The following is a 10,850-nucleotide window of genomic DNA, read 5'->3' on the forward strand; positions in this document are numbered from 1 at the left end:
CAAAAGTATTTTGACTTGGTAAAATCATTAAGTTGTAATTTTCCCATACCAATTACGATTTCATTTTTATTAAAATTTGTCTCTCTTTAATTTTATTTAAAAACTATTTTTATTATGATATGCTTGTAATATTAAATATTAGAAATTATAAATATAATATATTTTCTATGTCATATTTAATACAATATAAATTTTATCATATTACAATACAATAATTATATTTATTATTATATATTATATTTAATTTATTAAATATAGATATAATATAATATAATCAATATATAATATTTATTTAATATAATAAATGTTAAAGATATAATATAATTTTTTTTATAGATGTTAGATGTAAACCTAACTAATTATTATTAAACTTATTATTATAATTTTAAAATATTAATTTATTTAAGAATTTAATTATTTTTGTGATCAATCATATAATACTTTTTTACACCGATAACAAAGATTACAGTTCACATGATGGTTCATATCATGGTTAGAGTTGTAATTTTGATTAGGATTACGATTTAGGGTTAGGAGTAGGAGTAGGATTACAAGGATCTTAGTTGGAGTTGATGTTTGAATCATTGCTTTGTTATCATTATGGTTAGGGTTAGTGTTTAGAATTATGCTTATGGTTAGATCTAAGATAAATATATCATGATTATGATTAGGATTTTGATTTTGATTAATATTTAGGGTTAGGATTAGGTAAGAGTTTAGGTTAATGCAATGGTTAGGATTAGGATTGGGTCTAGAATTTAGGTTATGATATTGTTTATAATTAGATTTAGGGTTTACAATAATCATTATGGTTATGTTTAGGATTTATATCATGGTTGTAATTATGGTTTGGGTTATGAATAGGATATTGGTTAATGTTTGGATTAATATTAGTTTTACAGTCGGATAATTAAATTATAGTTAGGCTAAGGGGTTACATCATCGATAGTATTATGGTTATGGTTAGTATTCTTTCCTAGAGTTAGGGTTAATCTTAGGATTAAGGTTAGATTTAGAAAAATGATTACTTTTATGATCAAAGCTACTGTTAGGATAGTTTTAGGCTTATGTCATGATTAAGGTTGGGGTTATGTTTGCAATTCAGGTTATGATCTTATTTTAGATTACAATTATGTTTAGGATTATAGTAATCGAGCATGATTACTCTTCGTTCAAGAGGAATTTGAATAAATTATAGATCAAATTGTTCACTTGTTTGACCTTCAATATCTCTTTGACGTACCTATTGCACCCTAAGGTGCGATTGCTAGTATTTTAGCTATGAAATATATAGTTTATTTTACAGTTTATAATTGCAATTTTATCTTTGTATTTTGTATCTATCAGGTATTCAAATTTGATACTATTATGTGAGTAACCCCATTGATAAAATATAGAGTCAGAGAACTATTATGATATGCATATCTCATCCAAGCTAATTATTATTATTATTGGATATCACTTTTATCATCCATTTGTTTCCAAGTTGACCAATAGTGTGGTTTTTATGAAAGCCTTCTATGAAATGGTATGTTGTACTCAAACTCATTAGTATTTAGGAGAATCCATAATATTGTGATAGTGTATATATGTCAAAGAATACAAAGAAATATTTCTAAAAGAATGAAAAAATTGAAGTAAAGAACATTCCTATTCATTGTTTATATTCATTTGATATTTAGTAATATATCTTATTTATTCATTCGTATAGATGTAATATTTCTAAAAGAATGAAAAAAATTGAAGTGAAGAATATTTCTATTCATTGTTTATATTCATTTGATATTTAGTGATATATCTTATTTATTCATTCTTATGGATATTTTAACAAACTTAATATATGATTATGTTATTTTTTTAGAGATTCTTTTTAATTTTTTCTAGGGAATAATTGAACTTAAACCAAATAATGTATTAGATTCCTCTAAATTAGAAGTTTAAATCCTTTCTCAGGGCCACACCTTTAGTATGGGTTTCATGAGACAACTTAGATTCTATTTTGAAGGAAAATGGGGTCTTATGAAGAGTTTTTTCCAATACAGAATTGTTTGGAATTTTTATTTAAAAATAGAATATTCTACATTTTAGGTTGCATTTTGGAGCTACAAAACAAGTTGTTTCACTAGCTTAGGAATGCTACCAGTCACTCATCAAATACCCATGCTTAGAGTTTTCTTAAAAATAAATTTCAAGAAAAAATGAATTTCTTGCGAATATGTAACAAGTATATTAGTTTATAAATAGAAAGAGACTATTCATAAAACAAATGAATTTCTTAACTTATTTTCTTTGCTGCAGAACCACCAACAAATATAATAAATGACTGCAAGATATGGAAAGTGATCTTTATTTTATGAGGTAGGGTCTAATGGGGAGGGCTACAGGTCTATTTTAGGTCCAAGAGGTCCTATAGGAATTTTTTTTGGGGCTCCAGGATTAATTAGAATCTTTTTCCTGCAAATGAGTTTGCTATAAGAGCAGAAAATAATTTGATTCAAAATGGGAAACTAACTCCAAGGCCCCCAACACCTCTATTTCTATATATGCCTATGCATCAACCTGTGGTGGCTCCTATTCCAGTTGTATCTACAGATCAACCTCATGTTGCTGATCCAATAATTTCCACCTTTTTTAATAGGATAGATCAACTTGTAGCCATGATGTAGGTTATGATGCAAAATATAGATAGGATTAGAGATCATAGCTCTAATATGGATGGGAAGTTTTGGGATCAAAGCTTGGAGACACAAGCTATTAAACAAGCTATTGGTCAACAAAGTTTGTTAATCCAGACCATTGGAAATGAGGTGACAATTCTCAAAGGACAACAATCTCAAATTTTCAGGCCCCCTTAGCCTTATAATTATAATTTACAATCAAATAGACCAATAGATCAAAGGTAGGCTCCATGGATCCAAAATAAATAATTCAATAATCTGCCCATGCAGCCCCAAATCAGTCACAGGCAATTGTTTATTAGATTAGAATAAACTTGTTCAAGAACAACAAGGATGCACACATGATTATCAATCCAATGATCAGGGTGCATTTTCTTAGGCCTTGACTATACAAGAGGAACCAACAACTTTGGCATAGTAGCATGATATACATCAATCTGATGTTGGATATCAAGCTCAAACACAATGGGGTACTTCTTATGCTATTTTTGGTAAGAATGATTTTGGTGGTAGAAGTTAAGAGAATAATAGTGCTGCAAGCCTACTGCCATGAACCAGGGTATAACGAATAGGGTATCTACCCCAGTTCAACATTAAAATAAAGGAAAAAGTTACAAGAGGGTGGAGGAGTCTCAGGCTACTCTTATATTAATGAAAAGTGGACCTTTGGATTCAACCATCCATGCACAACTCCACAAGGAGGAAAATCAAGGTAAGAAAATAAAACGACCTCCCTTTTATATTTCTTTAATCATAGGAGATAAAATAGTTCATAATTTCATGATAGACTCTGGTGCTAGCACCTCAGCCATGCCTTAGAGGATTGAAGATCAACTAGGCATAGAGTATGAGCCTATGACTAGAGGGGTTACTCAATTAGATGGCAGCTCTTGTAGATCAATAGGGGTATTCAAATATTTAAAGTGACCCTACATGCATGTCTTGACTATACTATTTTGTAAGATATATCTATTATAGATCTCCCTACACACTCTGCCATTTCCTTATCCAGAGATTTCACTGCTAAAATTAGTGGTGGGTGTATTGCTGTTGATTGGTCTCGATTGTTTTTCAAAACTAGAAATGGTACAAAGACCTCCATCATAGCATAAACATTTAACACTAATCATATAGAGCCTTACATGATTAGTCCTGCAAACATGAATTGCACTCTCTTTGATGAGGAGGAAGACTACTTGGTTCCATTTAGGCACATGGATGAAGCTAAACCAAGAATACATGTTATCCATGAGCAAGACATTGTCATGCCAAATTTGATCCAAGGTATGAATGAACAACAAAGGCAAGAAATTTTGTTGGTGCATGAAAAGGATGAGATGACAACTACCGCTTTTAATGAACTCCCTACCTTTACTATTGAAAATGAAGAGGTACCTCTCGGGTTGACATTAGCTGAAATTATTTAGTAGCAAGAACAAATAAATCAACTAAAAAGAATGTTTTCTCTCAAAAATTTGATGATATTCTGGTATTCAAGGACATAAAATATGATTTAATTCATCAAATGAGAGATGTGATCAAAAGGGCAGAGGGGGGGGGTAGGGCATCTTTTATAGTAGGTTTCAACTTTTGCAAGTTGCTCAGGTTGCATTTTTTGGGTCATTGCAGAGTAGGTTCTTTTTTGTTACTCCATAGCCCAATGGATTGCTTAAGGCCACTAGTCCATGCTTAGTAGGCAAGCATCCCCTTTGAGTTGCCAGAAATGTTAGCCATTTGTGCCCCCCTCCTAAAATTCCAAAGTTGCCACCTTCATAAGGCCCAGGGTGGTAGCTATGCCTATGTTCTTTGAATTATTCATTTATTGCCATGCAAGTATGATAAGGATACGTTAAAAACTTATTCATTTCTTTTATATCCCTAAGTCTTTAAATTCTTCATATTGCATGACATATCCTTAAGAGATATCAAGTCACGGTCATACAACTGTCTTTCATCGCCTTGTCACTCTAGTTTAATACTTAACCATCAGATGAGTTGTGAAGGTGTGACACAATCTAGGTAATCGTCAATGTGGTTTCACAACTATTAGTTTTAGTGTTCAATTTCATGTTGCGAAGGAGTGAAAGCTATGGATCGCATGATTGCACAACATTTCTACCTTAAGGGATTTTATGTTGCGAAGCTGCAATGGAGAGCAATCATTAAGTTAAATGGTTGTCACATCTTTGCACACACTCAAGGTCAACCCAAAGTTAAGGTGGTGATGATGCAATATGCTTTGGTTGCACTTTTGTAGGGTTAAATGCTAAACCCTAGTTTTAGGTTGTGAGGAAGTGATGAGTTGAGACCTGTCTTAGTGAGCCTCTCTATGGTTTCCAAGCAATATAGATTGACGTATCTTCCCAGCCATTAGATAAGAAGTAGATCAATGGATGTCACTTTCTAGCTTTTCAAAGATGTGTAAAGAATAGCCCTATTGGGAAAATGATGTAGTGACACATGTCTTTGTGGGCTTGATTCTTATGAGATCCTCATCGCATCATTGCAGGGGTTAGTAGACAGCTAATATGATCAGTTTTGAAGGAGTTTTTCGTTAAATGAAAGTAGATCAATTGAATCGATACCACTCCATCAAAAAGCTTCAGTGATTTAAGTTGTGATGATGCAACTGTAAAAAACTATAGTCAAGTTACGAGGCTTCCTATCTTCACATGCAGTTGAGGTTAACCAAGAGTCAATACATATGGTAAGGTCATAGATTTTATTGTTCGCACTATCACAAAAAGTTAAGAGCCAACCCTAGTTAAAGCTACAAAGTTGTGAATTCTTTTGTTTGCACTATTATAGGGTTACTTATAGAGTTAGTGATCCAAGTTGTAAAGGTGTGATAGCAGTCGGTTAGGCAGTTATTATTATTTTGCAATAGTTAGTGGAAAGAAGATGCAAGAATTTACAACAGTGCGATCAATAGTTAAAAGTGGTCTTCACATCTTCGCAAGGATTTACTTGCAGTTATAGTTTTCAGTCGCAAAGCCATGAAATTGGAGATGGCAATCATCAAAATAGTGATTATGGCATCACATGGCATTAGGGGGTTTCATATGATTCTGATAAAGTGACAAAGGAAAGGATGATTGCAGCATAGCTTCGCACAGTTAAGGGTTGTTAAGTCCAAATTGCGGTGAGGTAGTACATTTTATGTTGTTTGCAAGGTTGCAATAGTTTATGGGCTAAAGTGTTTTCAAGCTACAAAGTAGTGATAAAGGTATAAAATAGGACATCGTAGTTTTGCATGGTTAAAAAATTAAAGAGGATTGGTTGCAAAATCATGAACAGAGGTAATCAATAGGTCAACAGTTATGTAATGACATTGTAATCGATATGTTATAATCATGAGAATAGTTTGTCCATGCCATTCATAGTTTGATGGTTTATGAAATTAATATTATTCATTGTTTAATTTTATGCATGCATGCATGTGCTTGCATGCACACACACACACACAACTATTCACCCATTGAACATTTGTATTCTCGGTATGTAAAACATGCTCAATTAGTTATTTGGAAGATTCATAACTTTTGACATATGCACAATTTTGTATTGCCACCAAATTGTCCCTTTTATTCATCAAGTTTGGACATATGTTATGACAACATGCTGCCATGTTTCTTCTATAATCATTGTCATTGAAGGAGCTTTCAGTCATATCTTCTGGATTCATTAACATACCTCCTAGTGAGTCCTCTTACACTGTGTCATTAGATATACAACTCCCTACTTCACAAGATGCATCCTATTGAAAATCATCTTCCTTCCTATCAGATTTGTAATTGTTTTTGCCAAGATTGCTTCCTAAATAGCTCTTTTGTATAGTGCATCTTTCAACTTCAGCTTGGATATCATTTGTTTTACCAAGAAGTAATTTAACTTCATAGGACATCTACTCATAGTTTTGAGAGATATTATTGTCTAGATGATCTAAAAAATATGGAATATCATAATCTAGGACAATGTTTTCTTCATCAAACATTATTTGATCATGCATTGATATAGTAGATTATCCATAGTGTATAATATTAACAAAAATATGTGGCTATTTTTCTTAATGCTTTTCTAGTATTCAATGTCCGATAGGTCTAAAATTTCATCTTTACTAAGGGATTCATTCTTTTTAACTTATTAATTTATCAAAATTCATACTGATATAGCCTTGGATGGGTTTTTCTTTAATTTGGTTTTGTACTTTGTTAAGGTTATGTTTCTCCTTCATGGAATATTCCCTGTACACATCTTCTTCTTGTATCATTGCACCTTACAAATACTCAATGAAAATCATTAAGTCAACATCTCCAACAATCTTTAACTCATGACTTCTATTCAAATATTCATTATGTTTGAGCTTCATATCTAAGGGTATTTCATGATAAACCTTTTCTATTCTCATGGGTAAGTGGATTGTAGATTCTCCTTCATTTCTTTTCATATTAAAAAATGCATCCAAAGGAGATATGTATGATTCTCTTTCCATAAGGTAATTTTGACTATCCTCTTGTTCATAATATATACTTTCCCCACACTCTCCATTATTATGGAAAACATAAAGAAGCTATTTTTCAAATTGCATCCAAGATGAAGAGCTTCCTAAAAGTAACGATTCATATTCTTTCCTTACATTACCTTTGAGAGTCTTGACAAAAAGTCTCATCACACAATCTTCTACACATACTTGATTTTCATCCATGAAAGTATAAAAATTATCCAAATGGTAATTTATTGATTTTTCCTACCTTCCATAGAACTTAGGCACAAGATTGAAAATTTTTGAGCATACCTTATTAGGTTTGCAACTGAATATTTTGAGATCCAGTGGCCTGATGACATTTTGAGTAAAAGGTCTCCTTTGAAATAATTGAGCCATCTTAGAAGACACAATTTTCCTCCTTTTCTAAAGGGAAAGATATCATATCCTTATGAGTCTTCTCCCTCAGTAGTGTCATTGATCATTATTTGAATATAGTTGCCACCTCTTTCAAGGAATATCTTGATTGTTGGGTTGTTTGGGCTCTTCCCTCCAACATAGTGCAAATATTTTTTGATTTTGATTTGATTTGCTAAACTAGAATCTTTGGGTAACTTCACAATAAAAATTGTGAGAAAATTTCCCTAGTAGAGTCGCCAATTTGTTAGTGCCCAAATTGACTGGTTATCTTATGAGCTTTCCTACTAAATGCTAGGATCTTCCAACTCAATTTTGTCAACTGACACAAATGATCCTAAATGATCAAATTTCTCCATAGTTCAGGCTTTGCAAGACCTAGATAGATAAACCTACACCTTTCCTTCAATCACTTGGGTAAATGATTTTTATAGAAGATAGCTTTAAAAGAAAACTTTATGAATGCTCTCAAGATGGCAAGAGATTCTCAAGAAAGACCAGAATTATGAATTTGAATTCTTTAAAGTGAAATGAATATAAGAAAATTAAGTCTAGATGAGTGGAAGATGAGTAAGGCAAAGAACTTCACAAACTATAAAAGTATAACAACCCAAATAAAATAAGCATTTCAAGACCAGTCCCTTGTTCTAATCTTGGGTGAATAGAGTCAAGATGACCCTATTTTTCTTAATCATCAAACCCTCTAGAGACAATCATGCATAAACCTTCAACTACTGTATGAAGAACTTAAAACACAAAAACCCTAGTCTGATTGAATTTAACTTCAACAAGGAAGACCAATCTAGACAAAGATTACATAGAAGATTTACATATGCAACTTTGATGATCAAGAATCATGTACTAAGTTCAATCTTCAAACAATAGTAACAAATCCAAGAGGGAAATACTGATGAAAGTACTAGAACTTTAGATTCTCCAAATTAGAACAAAAAACAAAATCTTTACTATTAATTTCAAAAAGAGAACATACAATTGAATTGTATTTCAATTGCACATGCCCATTCAAAACAACAAAATAATCTATCTTATCATTGTATATTCTCTACTGTATATCGTATAAGGTCTCGGTACCCTTTCTTATAGAAAATGAAAAGGTGAAACAAAGCTTCAAATCTTTTAATAATTATAACTAACCTAAAACTAATACAATTGAAACATAATTTAATTACAATCAAAAGATTTGTAATGCTAACACACTGCTAAATTATCCTAATATCTATAAGAAGATCTAGGACCTAATTTTTTCCTTTGCAATTTCTTCTTCCCAATATGTTAACGATCTCCCAAAGCTCTACTCCATCTTCTTCCTTTTCAATTTCCATGCAATTGCTCTGAAGTTTGGCATAGCTTTTATGTAACTCCTAGACTATTACATATAAAATATTCATTATATCAAGTTGATCCTCCTGTACGCCCATCAAGTCTAGCTATGCTACTAGCCTTGGTTCTTCACCTACTAGATGATTATAGATAGGTACCGCATGTATGCAAATTCTTTAAAAAAATGTGGTCTACTAATTGAAATATTTCAAACTCTATGCTTTGACACATATATTGGCAAAAATTTTGGGCTACTCTATGTTGATATAAAAGATGCTTTAAATACCCATTAAATTCAAATGTCTTTTTGATAACATTCCTTGTACGTAAGATCTTTTCGTAACCTAATCTTGTTACATCTATTCTGTCAATTACTTATTACCTTTTATACTTTTAAGACATTTTAACAAAACATTAAATTTCCATTTTTTATCCTTTAAAGTCTACTAACTGCGAAGTAGCAAAAAATGTGTCTTCACATCTTAATATTGTTAGTGTAGTTTTCTATTTTTCCTATTTGGCTAAGTTTTTCCTAGACTTTTTAATAATCTTGCTTAGGTTAATAAAGCATGTCTTATTAGGTGAATGGTTGTGAGGTGTCACCTTCCTACATGTGAGCATCCATTAGCTATCTTGGGAAGATACTTTGCTATCTTTAGTCCGATAGATGGTTGCTCCTCATTGGTTGGTGTTGCCACCTCCTCCCTCTTCCTAGCCTATATAAGCATGCTACCTGGCTTGTATTTGTATCTCTTGTTTTTGCATCCTCGTAATGCTATTTTGCTTCTAGCATTTGCATTACTTTCTTGGAGACTAACTCTATGTTTCTATTTTGATTTTGTATCATTTGCATCCATAGTTTAGATGTTTACTCTGTGCACTAGTTTTCTGGGTTGTTAATCTTTTCAGATTCTAACATGGTATCAGAGCTTTTCTATGTGCAAGAGTAGATTTTAGTTTCCTTATTTGAGAGATTCGGAGGGGGGCTAATAAATTTTATTGTAGTTTTTTGAAAAATGAAGTATGCTCTTCTCTTGCATCTTTGGATGATCTTGAGAATCAGAAAAGTTTTGACAAAAACAATTTTTCTCTAGGGTTTCAATCTCAAATCTGACAACCAACTTGCATATTTAGAGTTTTTAATCAGTATTGCATGTTCCAACATGCCATTAATGGACTTAGGAAGCTGATCCAACATTTTCATGTCATATTTTGTTTGCTGGGGTCATTTCTTGATTTTTGGAGCCATTTTTTATTGTTAAAGGCGTCTAATTTACACTATAGCAACATCTTCTGTACATTAGTAAGAAAAATGCTTTCAAAGTTTTGTTCGCAACCCCGAAAAACCATCTGGGTATCTTTTAGATTTTGCATGCAAGCTATATATTTTGCAGAATCGAGCATTAAAGGCTACAGCCATACCCCTCTCCGTTGGCAGTCGCAGATTTGAATGCAGTTTTCAAATGTCTCATTCTTGCTCATACGAACTCCAATTTTGATGATTCTTGTTATGAACTTGGCTATTTTTTTGTGCTCTATCCACTAGTGGAGTTTTTTTTTGATTTTCATGCATGAATTCTTCAGAAATTGCAGATTCTCAGCTGTGACTGTGCACAGTTCTCATTTTGGAAACTTCGGAGGATCATAACTTTCTCACACGACCTCGTATCGAGGCGATTCATTTTTTGAAAGTGCATGATTTTTCGAGTAGATCACAGTGGTGCTATTCGTTTTCTTGATTATTGTGCCCAAGTTTCACTTTTAGCATATGCTCTTCATGAGGGTTTGTAATGCATTGAAATCAAGACAACTAAGTATTTCTTTCTAGTGGTAGTTGTAAACGCACTAAATTAAAGTGCCAAATCATATTTCTTGTGGGGGGGGGGGGGGGTTCTTTGATTGAGTAAAAAGGGGGGGGGGGGGGCATTGTT

This window comes from Cupressus sempervirens, chromosome 3 (genome assembly GCF_028749045.1).
Source record: "Cupressus sempervirens isolate cs-2001-9-10 chromosome 3, ASM2874904v1, whole genome shotgun sequence".
Taxonomy (NCBI): Eukaryota; Viridiplantae; Streptophyta; class Pinopsida; order Cupressales; family Cupressaceae; genus Cupressus; species Cupressus sempervirens.